Source organism: Condylura cristata, unplaced genomic scaffold, assembly GCF_000260355.1.
Source record: "Condylura cristata isolate star-nosed mole 26May11 unplaced genomic scaffold, ConCri1.0 scaffold00008, whole genome shotgun sequence".
In the NCBI taxonomy this organism is placed as follows: Eukaryota; Metazoa; Chordata; class Mammalia; order Eulipotyphla; family Talpidae; genus Condylura; species Condylura cristata.
Genome location: NW_004567109.1, coordinates 56,716,596 through 56,730,104, shown reverse-complemented (window position 1 = coordinate 56,730,104; position 13,509 = coordinate 56,716,596). Strand labels below are relative to the sequence as shown.

General features: G+C 40.0%; 1 protein-coding gene across 1 annotated transcript in view; it reads right to left on the bottom strand.

Annotated features, from left to right (window-relative positions):
- The window catches only part of DOCK2 (dedicator of cytokinesis 2), a 394,233-nt gene that overhangs the window by 291,629 nt on the left and 89,095 nt on the right, over nucleotides 1-13,509 (bottom strand). The window lies entirely within an intron of this gene.

Genomic DNA, 13,509 nt, shown 5'->3' with positions numbered 1-13,509 from the left:
ATAGTGCTGCACTTTAACCAGTTACACCACCAGGAAGGGCATTATTTCCAAATTCAAACCTTTAGTTCTGATTATAAAGGAACTATGCTGCTATTGTTAGGAAAAAAAAAAAAAGCAAACAACTAAATAGTACATTATGACGTATATCCTTCTAGAGATTTTCAGTGCTTATACTAATATACATATTTAACTTTCTATGAAATTTTCCTGTTTTATAAAAATGAGTCTTGGACCCAAGTCTTATCACCCTCTTGACCCAGTCTTGGAGTATTATTCAGTCCAAGGCCTCTCCAAACAGGCTTTTATCAGCAGCAGTGAAAAATCCTCAGTTTAATCTGTGGCATCCTGTGCAAATACTGAGAAGAAAGCTCCTGTCTCCAGTTCAGATAAAGAGTGTCTCCTGTCACATCCCTACACAGTCAAATTCTCCTGGGCTACTGGCCATGGTAAAGGTGCTTTGCTCAGATAAAGCACTGACACACTTAATGGGTTTGTTTGCTCTGCCAATCACAGTACTATGTCCATCACCATCACCTCAACACTGCCTCATGAAATCCTCACTTACCCCCTTCTCCTTTTTCTCTTCTTTCTGCCTCTTTTCTACTTCTTCCTCTGTCCTTAAATGTGTTTCTCTCTGTTGATCTGTGTACTAATCTTTCTCTCTGGGTATCAATTTCTCTCTCTTAGTCTCTCTTTCTCTGTCCTAAAGTTTATTTCCTGAAGTAGACACTTAGGATGAAGCCAGTTTAGAATATTTCATTCATGACAGGGACCTTAGCAATTGTGGCTGACTTTCTGCCCAACTAGTTAAAGGTCAGAGACAGGGATGTAAGAAGAGCCTAGAGTCCTTTATCCCCCACTCTCTCCTATATTCTATCTCACACCCCTCCTTTCCCTACCCCACTTTTCTTGCTGAACACTCTTTTCCTCCCCAACACTACTCACTCTTGGATCTTCTACTCCTACTAGAACAGAGCTCTGTCATACAGTTTGTTTTCTAAAGTGACTAGACTCTGGCTTCCAATCTCTGTTCTACCTATACCAACTGAAGACTGCAGACCTTATTAAGTAACACCAAAAATTACAGAGAAACATCACGAATAGATATTATCACACCCCCATTTTACAGATTACACTTTAATCAACATGCCATGGACTTCACAGCAGTCAAGCGTGACTTGTATCCAAAGCTGGCCTTGGGCACCAGACCCAGCCCTTGCTATCAGTTCACACCCCACTTTGCTCTCTTTTATGCTGATCCTCATGATTCCCTGATTTCTCACAAAATGTGGCCCTAACAGCACTGTATGCTAGTATAGTAAGGAAATCAGCTCTCTCTCCAAGTGTTCACCACATGCTTGGCCCCACTAAATGTTAGTTGTCTTGCTGTTATCACTTGTAGGAATAGGAGAGTTATTACAACCATCCCCAAGTCACAGCAAAGGAAGGACACAGAAAGAGATCTGGTGGAAGAGAGATCTGACAGGCAAGAAGAAGGTATCCTAATTCAAAGTGGTGGTTATTTTCCTCATGAAACAGTACTGTTAGTTCTTTTTTATTACCAAAGTAAATCTAATGGATGGTTGATGCTCCAAGACTTTTGCCTTGAAATTCGTTATTCTTTTCATACCCATATCTACTTAAAAATGTCTAATATTTTGGCCCTCCCTGGTGGCGCAGCGGGTTAAAGTACTGCACTAAGAAGCTAAAGCCACTTCTGCATGAGTTCGATTCCCGCCTGCCCCGGAGGAGACCACATAGCGCGGCAGACCTCTCCTGACCCGCCTGCTGCTCCCCTCAGCAGTGTACTTCGTCGATCTGCCTGTTCTGCTCCCCACTCTGTCTCTGATGAAGTCTCTCACCACCCTTGAGTCTCTGGCCTGTACCCCAGTTCTGTATGCACAAATAAATAAAACTTTGAAAAAAAAAGTCTAATATTTTAATGACATTTTCACTGACATTTTTTAATAACAGTCCCCCTTACTGGTATAGTGTCTCCTAATAATAATACTTAATACCATAGTGGTGTTGTCATTATTTACATGCACATGAAATTTCTCTGTAAGGTATACTGTGTATGTGTGTGTGTGTGTGTAGGGAGACAAGACCTATTCTTAGGAACCACCTGTACTGCCTACAGGACTGGTCCTGCTGATTGACCCTATCATCCCTACTTCCACCCCACTTCCACAACCAAGTGATCCCAAAGAAGTTTTCCTGTTTTCTCTCTCTGGACTTTGTCATTTTAAACAGGGGGGGGGGGAGGGCTTGTTCTATGTCACTGAGGGGAAATGGTGTCAACTCCTGCCAGGGATACCTGAAGCTACCCTGGTTCCTGACCTCTTTTGTCTATATGAGCTGCACAAATGTCCTTCCAAATCAAGAACTCTTTTTCCTTAGATAAACTCTGGCTTTGTGGTGCCCTTTCCTTGTTTGAGTCTCTGGAAGGGCTGGGGTGATTTTCTTCCTGCAGCTCCCTGGAGGTCTAAACCCAGAGCTACAGACACTAAACCAGTGAACAGTTACTCCATGCTTCCCATGTACACATGAAGAAACTGAGGGCCAGAGTAGGGAGGTGACTTAGCACCACCTCTGTTTTATAAATGTCATTTGACTGAGATGGGGAGGCAAGACAATCAGGCTGTAAGTTCAAATGACAGCCCACTCAACTTTCACCTTTGTAGGAAACTTAATTTGATTTTTAAAACAAAGGCACATGTGATTTGCTCTAGGTCACCGACTGAACCTGTGGTATAGCTCACAGCCGAAGTCAGCTTTCTTATCTTTCTAGCCACTGAGAGTCTAACAAGAAGGCAAATGACTCAGCTCCCAAGAGGCCAACAGCAGGGTGGGCATCTGCCTTAGTGGGGCTCCAACTGCTCCCTGTTAATACCACACTCCAGTCCAGCAAAGGAAATATATTCTACATGTGTCTCAGTTTTATAAAGGATAAAACACAACTCTGTAGGGAAATATATTTTACAGTGACTACATTTGTTAAAAAAAATTATTCATAGAAGAACTGAGGTGCAGGCCAGAGATGCAGGGGGGGAGGTGGGGGGGGGGCGGGGGTGAGAGGATTCACCAGAGACATAGTAGGGAGAAGAAAAGGTATATATACTGAAATACACTACTGAGGGGAGCAGCAGGTGAGTCAGGAGAGGTCTGCTGTACCCTTTGGGTTAGCACCTGGAGGGGTATGGAACTCATGCTACAGTGGCTGCCATAATGTGAGGCTTAACCCCTAGCCACCAGGGAGACCCCTAAGGTTATTACATTATTAAGCAAAATTGATATACTCATCACTTATATGTGTAAATGTCTAAGCTTAGAGTTTTACTTGGTGAAATGGAAAGTAGAGTTGGAGGAAATGACTACAGTTGAGAAGAAAAAAGCAAACAAAAGGCTATTTAGTGCAAAGGGCTTTGCTATCTAGCCAAATGTTTCCAGACATTGGCTGTGCAGACTCAGACGAATTATGTCTGTGATTTTACCTTCCCTATTGATAAAAGAGAGACATCATGCTCACTCAGAGGATTATTTTGGGATGGAAGAAAATGAGATGATGTCAATTAATATTGTAGCAGGTGCTTAATAAGTGTCAAGTAAGTATCAGCTCTTCTTATTGCTGTTGTTGGTTCCTACTCAGGAAAGTAATCATAATGGCAAACTCTCTGACCTGATTCAACATAAATGAAAGGGCTATTTCAAGGAAGGAGTGACTAAGGCAAAATAAACACATAAGGTGGAAGAAATACAATGATGATGCGGGGGGTGGGGGTCATTCAGCACTGTGGGTCCTCCTCTGAGAAACATGGAGGAGAAAGAAAAATAATGCCTCATCTATCTGCAAGGCTTTACATGTGGCCTTGAAGTCAAGGGCACAGCAGATGTAGTTTCAAGGTCCTATTTTAGCACTGGGCTCTGCTGTAGCTTCAGGAGAGAAACATTTTTTTTCTGGTTTCAAACGCCTAGAAAGATGCTTCAGAAACCAGCTGATCCTGCCAGGGAACGAATTATTGAAGGGCCCTAAGGCCCAGACCACAAGGAAAAGTGGAGCAGCCTGTAAGGCACTGTTCGGGGGCAGGGAGTCGACCGCAGCAAGCTCCCAGTGCCTGGATAAATATAGCAATGCTCGCCGTGCATGTGATTCATTAGGAGACACTGTGCACAGCTGAGCACTCACTAAATGCAAATGGCCCCCATATGGTGTGTACAATGCTTGATACCACCTCTTTCACACAGGTACACAAAGCTTCAGCCTCAACCAGAGACACCCACCTCAGGCCACTGGCCCAGTGTAGCAGAATCTAAATGAAGGCAACCTTGGGCCACGGAGTCAGTGGGAAGATCTGCTTTAGAACCCAAGGGTGTAGGTTTCCCTGCTTCCTGAATCCCATTTCATTTTCTATACCTGAGCCACTTCCAGCTCTTAGTATATTCTCAGGCATCTTCCTGCCTCTTTCCTGCTTCTTTGAGGCAATATAGACATTTGAGTAAGATTATATAGACTTCAAGCCCTGGGCTACTGGGCTGCTGTTTGTTTTGTTTTGTTTTTAGTGGGACTGACCTTGACTACCCTTCTTAATCTCTACAAGGCTTAGTTTTCTCATTATTAAAATGGTAGTAGCCCCACAAAGTGATTTACAATCAAATAATGCATCTCAAGTAAATAGCACTGTGCCTGGCACACAGTAAAGACAACAAATGATATTGGTTGTATTTTTTTCCCTTCTCTTAAAGAGAAAGAAATCAGAAAACTCATAAATACAGTTACCACTTATTGATCACCTACTGTGTGCCAAGCACTGCAGTAGAGATAAACATGGGGAAGACTCCCTGCCTGGGGAGAAATCATGAGGTAAGCTGGCAAGTAAATCATGGCTTGCTACAGAGTAAGGAAAATTGAATAATAAAAGTTTAATGCTATTATTGAGGCCTTCATAAAGGGTCAGGCCCTGTGTAAGCTTCTTCACATGGATTAGCTCATCAAGTAGAGGCTATTATTACCTATATATTACATATGAGAAAAGAAAAGAAAAAAAAAAGCATGAACAAGGGAATTGGAAGAACAGAGGAGAAAGTGGGCACTCTGGCTGACATTATCCAGTTTTGCCATCTATACCTCTCACCCCTAGGTTACACCCCTGCCACGCCACCAACAGTACACCCTTCTTTTCCTCTGTTCTAGGAGCCCTAGAAATACCTGATATGATTAGATCTGGGCCCCAATCTCTTTCTGTTTCCCTCAAGCAGTCACATCTTTGCCTAATTTTGTTCTTGGAGAGACATACACCTGACTCAAATTCATAAGCACCCAGGAGCAAAAGCAGATTATTGGAAGGTTTTTAATGTGAAGACTCCATTTTAGATGTCTCCATGATCTTACATGGAACTGAGCAAAATCACAAACACAATAATGTTGCAACATACCATTTTGTTTTGTGTCCTGCAGTATGATGCTGGGGAACGCTTAGGGAACACTATAGAGGGTAGCCCGTTACTTAGTGATTATAGGTGAATATGCCCTGCATGCAGCATTTAATGCAGACTGTCACAGGAATCAATTCTTCTGTGTGAGAATACTTTACTCATCCTCACAACTTACTAGAATGTCTTCTCCTCTAGAGCATATGATCCAAATAGGCAAAGATCATGTAATAATTCCCCAGGCCTAGCAATACACTTGGAACATCAAAGCTGAGTTACAAATAAATGCACCAACAAATAAAAAATTATTAAAATAATGAAATTCAGCACCTTCAATGTGACTATGTTGCAATGTCTTCTGAATCCAGAACTTACTGTGGCTCAGCTATGAATAATACTAAAATAAGATCTCAAGGATGGTATTAATAGCCATCCTCACCCATGTAGATGTTTTAGTATAACCTTTACTACCAAGACTATTATGTCTAATAATATCTGCTACTTATTAAGCATTTGTTAGACACAGGCACTATGCTAACTGCACAAGTACTAAATAGTGAGACATACTTTAAGTCTATGTCTTGGCTCCAAACTTCACTCCTTTAACCATTAGGCAATACAGCTTCTAGAGAACAAAATCATAGCTGATTGCTGGGAACTGGAACCAATGAGTGGCTAGCAGGAAAGCAGCATGTGCACAGGTGATGATGCTTTAGGAAACTAGATGACTGACTCTAATCTTTTTCTATTTAAGGTGACTATGCTGATCTTCCTACCCATCAACCAATAACTTATTTTATTGGAGTTAAGTAAAAAAGAATTACCAATTCATTCCCTAGTCATCTGTGGTTTAAAAGAGTCATTATCCTGAATAACTCAAAACATTCTAAGACCAGATCCCAGGTACCTCTCTACCCTTCTTCTACTCAAACATTGGGGTGGGGGGGTAATTGTAAACAGATAAGAGGTTGAATCTGTATGAAAACTGCCCTTTTAATGACTGATCTTACTTATAGAAAGAAAATCTTCAGTACATTCAGCAGGCATATTTAAGCCAAAGCAAGGCTGGGAAAGGCTCATTAAAGAGAGGATTGCCGGACTCACATCTTTCTTGCATGATCATTGTCACCAGCCCCCCCCCCCCACTATCAAGGTGTATGGACTTGAAAGGAAATTAAAATTCCAGATCAAGACACAGAACTTCAGGGCAATTGTTACAGGGCACCCCAGTGTGAACTGGGCCACCTGTCGGTGCAGCCTCACCCACACACTTAAAATTTAGTTGTACTGCAGGCACATACAAAAGGGTCAATAAATGGTTTATTTACAAAAGGGGAAAAAAAAGGGGGAAATATTCCAGTTGTTGGAATAGCTTACCAGCTGGGCTGACTTGGAGCTCTGGTAACAAACTAACTGAAAGCCTGGAGCCATGCTGTCTGGAGAGTCGTTTCCCGAGCGAGCTAGCGAGAGACACAATGGTACCCTATTTATCCCCCAATGTCCCAGAAGCCCCAATGTCCCAGAAGGCCTGCTTAGCTCCGCCCTTGGGTCCTCTCAGTTCTCTCCCTGGTACTGCTGAGAGTTGTAGTTTCCAATCACTGAAGTAGGGGGTGGAGTCCAGAAAGCTGGAGTCGATGGTGGAGTCCACAAGACTCTGCAGAGTTCCCTTAGGACACCCTACCCCTTAACACAATGAGCCTGAAAGAAGCTGTCCCCCTCAATAATGGTCAGATATTCTCTTTTGAAGAGTAACAAAGTTAAAATGTCAAGCAAGTTTTTTTTTTTTTTTCCCCCAGAAGGACAAAAGTAAAGCTATATAAGAAAAGGCTATGGTAACTATACCATGGCCTGAGAATTATCAAGCAGACCTTGTGTCCAGAGAGAACTCCAGGCAGACTTCATTTAATTGAATAACAAAAGGACTTATAGTCAGAGCTCATGCCAGCTCCTGGTACCTAACAATCCTTTTGTCAGTAACAAAATTATTTTTACTTTAGTCATTCCTTTTCTAGAATCTGATTTTCGAGGAGGGATCAACCCTTAGAGCAAATTCCAAAGAAGTTTCCCTAAACAGTCTTGTCCTATAAATCAACCCAGGAAAGAATGACTCATAGATCAGAGGGGGGAAAAAGACAAATTCAACATGTGGGGATCCTGTTTGGAAAGTGTCTAGAATGAATGAGAAAAGTGATTGCAATCATTGAAGAAAAACTGCCTCAGGTGGAATTGTAAACAGTCTAAATAAAAAAGAATGAAGTTAACATTATGGAAGAAATGAAAGAAAAACAATCTATCTAAAACATTCACTTTACTTGGAAAATATGGCAACCCTGTGTAATAAATTAATAGTAAGTAGGTAATAAGATGCAGGCAAAAGCCTTGAAAAGAACTCTAAGTTATGAATAGAGTATGATGTGTGCTCTATGCTATTCTTCATTCTATTGAGAGGAGCTGCAGTCTTTATGTAATTTGGCAAGAACTAAGTTGCATGATTCTGCACTTAAGTAAATTTCTCTATTAGCATGAAAAATGGTATTCAGAGTTTTTTCTCTCAATATAATTAGAAATTGAGCGTTACCAAAACAATGTTCCTAAGAATAGAAACACACACACACTTTCATAGTTCTGAGACGTACAGAGAAAAGTCTAGATTGCGTCATCTACTTGAAAAGGAAACTGATATCTAGCAGAACACTCCCAGGTTTTTTCTTTTCAGGACTAGTTGGTTATCAAGAAGAAATTGGGTGTTGACTGCTTACAATTTCTCTTACAATTTCTTTCTCTTACAATTTCTTCCTTTAATTTTTTGAGTGAGAGAAAAAATAAGCTGTAGAATAATTAAACACCCTGTATAATCTGGAAAACTATACAATAATTTGACCATTTTATTACCTCTCAGAAAAGGGCTTATGTAGATCAATAGTACCATTACATACTTTTATACTGTATTCTGATTTTTAGGCAAGAAAATATTGCATTTAATTATAAAAAAGATGTATCAACTATTTTGAGGGGATAACTGTTTCTTGCCCTCCAACTCCTTACTATAACAATCCTTTTTCCCAAAGCCTTTCCTGAATTCTCTTATTCTCACTATGGGAAATAGGGTTTTACTTAAGGAATCTAGCTCAAGGTCATACAACTGAAGACATATTTCCCTGGACAATCACAAGAATGGAAATGATGGTCTTACACCTAGCTCCTGGTTTCTGGCACTGACTGCAACTTGAATGACAATTGCTTAAGAAATGTCAAGTTATTATTACTCTAAACTGTGGTCATACCAAGAGCATCTGAACTTTGTCCTTTCTATCTGTGACTTTATGAGAAAGATAATTAACCCCAGACTTCTGCTCTGTTCTACTGAGTACCTTGACATTTGGTGCATGGAGTTAAGTCGAATTTTTAACGTTTTCTTTACAAATGTTACTGATTTTAAAAAACACATGTGCAGTAAAACTCCCTTGTTTTGAAATCTAGAAACACCTGAGGGAGTGTCAAATTTGAACACACTAAGTTTGCATTACTGGAGGTCCCTTTGAGCAGTAGGGTGTCTCAGGGACAGAAGCTGCCAGCAGAGGCAGTGCAGCAGATGGATCCCACACATACATAGCAACTGAATTCTAACACATACATAGCAATACTGTGTCATGACCTTTAGCAGGCAACTCCATTCTAGAGGCTGTTTCTCTCCTCTCTAGTGAATCACATCACCATGAAGGGAATCCATCAGGAATCTTCACTTGCTTCTGTAGCCCTAGAGTCCAATAGACATGCTGATTATCTATAATCAAGCCCATCCAGAGTTCCCGCACTCAGCATGTGGCCCCATAGGAGCTCAAGTTAAAGCCCGAAAGCATGTAGTGGTTGATTCTGAAGAGCTTGAAATCCATTTGATCATCAAGTTCCATTAGTTCTACCTTCCAAAATCATTTCTTCCAGTTTTATTGCAATAGATTTGACATATAACATTGTATAAACTAAAGGTGTGCAGTGATGAGTTGATACATATAAAGAGTACAACATGAATAACACAAGATTAGTTAGCATCTATGTCACCTCAGTAATTACAATTCTGTATGTGTGGTGAGAGTATTTAAGATCTACTCTAATCAACTTACAAGTATATCATACAGTATTGTTAACTGTAGTCACCAAAGCCATTCGCTAGCCTCCATTCTCATCAGTATTAGCACAGCATTTGTAAGAATAACCATTACTTCTTTCCTGTAGAGATCTCTGAACCCAGCTCCCTTCTTTCATTCTTTCCTTTGGATCCATTTTCTACACAATGTCAAAGGGACTGCTAAATATACAAACGTCATCCTATCATTCTCCTGTCTAAAATCCTTTAATAGCTCTTTATTTCCTTCAGGATAATGTTTCAATGCCAAGGCCTGACCTTCAAAGCTCTGCAAGGTCTGCCTCTTCCTATCCTTGATACTCTATACCTCCCCATCATCAATGAACTCCAGATACCCTGGTTTTCCCATAGTTCTATAGAGTCCCCAACAATCTTAGGGACCTCCTTCCAGCTTTTGTTTCACATATTACCTTCCTCCCCTTTACCTACCAATCCTTATTCATTATTCAAATCTCAGTTTAGAGTGTCTTTAGATGCCTCCCTAGCCGCATGATGAGATTTGAGTATATATTATACTATATATGTTATATATTTCATATATATGATTATTCATATACTATATTATGTGCTCTCAGAGCACCTCATCTTGATTTCACAGGCACTTAATATATATGTATATCTGCCGAATGACTCCCTTTTTTAGCTAGATTAAATTTCCCACGAAGACTATGCCTGAATCTGTCCAATTCATTGCTATTCCTAGTGCCTAGCAGAGTGGCCTAGGGGTTATTCAATATTTGTTGGATAAGCACTTCATCGCTAATGTAAACCAATCTATGTCACTAGACAAACATTTCAATTAGATAGAAACTTTCACTATCAGCTCAAGTGTTGGAAAATAAGAATCAAGTCATGGGCCCAGTGCAAATGGAACAAGTATTAAATGTGTTAGTGCTGAAGGTAAATGCTCACAGGTCTTTTAAAAGTCATAAACTACCAGAGAAATTTTTTAAATGTTGTAAGCTGTGTACTGAAAATTGCTGTATTTAGATTTTCAGTTCCTAAGATCACCTGTGAACTAGATACAAGAAATGAATTCTTCCTCCCTAGGGATACCTCTGGGAAAATAGCAAAACCCCAAGTGACAAATGTGGGTATGTTCTGTGCATAGCAAAGGCTGCAGGGTAGATCAGCATAGGATCCACAACATGTTTTAGTTTCTAGGGCTTAGGAGAAATACTTATTATAATGGTAGTTACTGCATATGTATACTTATATGTTATTTTATATATTACATAGACTATACAATATTACATTAAATCATATCAGAGAAGGAAATGTTGAACAAGGAAGAAAGATTATGCATGGCCCACAGAGGTGAGTTTTAAAATCCAGGACTTCATTTTAGTCAGCAAATTGTTTATCCAATTTAAGACCAAATTCAGACAGAGCAATTAGTGACCCCATGAAAACAAACCACTAGGGGCAGAGAAGGAACAACTAACTAACAATGGAATACTTAGTTTAAAGGACAATTTTACCAGGTTTTGTATGCTTAAAGTTTCCATCAGATAATTTATTCAGCTAAAATTATTTTTTGGGCATCAGCTAGCAATTACTATAAGCACAGAGGGAGTACTCAATATAGTGCTTATAAAACATACTTGAAAGACAAAATAAAAGGGCAATGAGAACTTAAAGATTTAACTTAGGCAAATAATGCAGGAAAAGTGATGCTTGAGGTGACACAGAACAGTGAATAGAGAAAACTAGAAGAAAAAGAGGGGAAAAGGCATTTGGCCCCCAAGAATAGCAAGCACACAGGTTTTGCAGCAGAGGGAACTTGGTAGTCAGGGGAACTAAATGAAGACCACCAAATCCAGAGTGGAGAAAACCCTGATGAGGCAGGTAGAAAGAGACTCAAAGGGCAGCCTGAGATTGGACCTATAGACCCTTCCAGGACACATAATTTTTTTTCTTCCTGCAAGAGTAAAAAGAAGAGAAGACTTTAAGAGCACCCAGATCATATTCAAACTGCAGAATGGCCACTCTTTCTGCAGTACAACTTAAAGATTTATATTTCTAGCAGTGTAATAGATAAAATAGCATGGAAAAATCTCTCAGTAGAAATAACTACCAAAGATGAGTCTTCAAAATGAGTCAGTGAATTATCTAGAAAGTGAAAAATCCACAGAGATTCTAGAAGTCACAGAGCAATAAAGCCAGATTTTTCCCTGAAGGCAGTTGCCCAACCCTAGTGTCCTGAGGCTTCTATTTTGATCATTGCTTGGAAAATAGAAGGAATGAGATCAATCCTGATATGCTTTATTTGTAAAGGGGTGTATTACATGAAGGGAAAAAGTAGAGAATGAAAAAACATCTCCATTAAGAATCCTTAACCAATGCCAGTCCTCACCCAGAGTTGTTTTACTATTGTTTGTTGTTTGTATATTTTTTTGTTCATTTCCCCATGTTTCTTGCTTGAATTAAAAGCAGAAATTTCAATTTAAAAATAATTCTTTGGTTCACACCAAGATGAACAACAGAAGGAAATCTGATTTTCTTGAGGAAAATAAAATCCTTAATTCAGCATGAAAAGTATATAAATGATAAAGTTCCAAGGAAAATTAACTTTATAAAATAATAAAAACAAAATGCATAAGGAATCTAGACAGCAGAATCAGCCTCACAAAGAACTCCTATTAGAATAATAAAGTATACAAAAATCAATAAACAAAGCATAATAAAAATGAAAAATCATATTTGAAGAATTATGGAATTTCTGCAAATAAATAATATACTAAAACAAAAATTCAGTGAGTTAAATAGCATATTAAACATAGTTAAGGAGAAAAGTTGGCCAGTTGAAAAATAGATTAAAAATAATTAGCCAGAATGAACCTGATGGAGGAGAAGATGGGGAAACTGGAGAGGAGGCACCATAAGACCAAAAATCTGGCTCACACAATGCCAAGAGCAGAATTGGGGCGGGGGTGGGTGGGGAGTAAGAGGAAATAACACAGTCATTAACCCAACTATAGGAACTAAGATTATTAGGCACCATGCCTGGATTACAAAGCATAAGATCCAAGCAGATATCATACTGCTTTAGGGACTGTCAGGAGCACAGGACAATAAAGATATGGAGATTGAGCCCACTGAACTTCAGTCCCCTTTCAAATTCTACATACTTATCCAAATTAGCAACAAAACTAGGCTCACAAGAAGTGAGACCCTCCCAGAGAGAAAGAGTGTATATCTGTGCAGTCTGCACTGGCTGGGGCAGCAGTATTTCTGCCCACTTATGACTATGCAGGTGCTTCTTTCTACCAACTCTCTCCCTCTGAAGGACTGCAGCTTCCTTCCTGCCTGTGACCTGTCTGTCAGGACATTTCCTCCTTAACCTCCCTCAGCAGAGGCTGCTGTCCTCAAGGCTGCCCATTTGCAACCATGCAGGTCTCTCTCATCAAACCTGTCCCTTCGGGCAGCTCTTCTGCCCACCTATGTCTATGCAAGTGTCCTTCTCTTCCCTGTCCCCTTTCCTAATAAACCTGCTCTTTATATATAACTAACTTCTCTGTGTTATGGAGAAACTTTCCACATGCTGCTGAAAAGGTGTGCTCTGGTGAAACCGTTCCCAGAGTCAACCCAAAGACCCAACATTCCAAACTCATCTCCAAAAATTACATTAAATCCAAGAGACAGAAAATGAGAGTTTATGAGATATGGAGGATATTATGCACTCCAGCATACATTAATTGACATTTCAAAGAAATAATAAAAATATATGCAGAGAAGGGTCCTCCCTGGTGGCGCAGTGGGTTAAAGCACAGCAGTAAGAAGCTAAAGCCACTTCAACATGAGTTCAATCCCTTACCCTGGAGGTGACCACATGGTGTGGCAGACCTCTCCTGACCTGCCCACTGCTCCCCTCAGTAGTGTACTTCAACAATCTGCCTATTCTGCTCCCCACTCTGTCTCTGGTGAACCCTCTC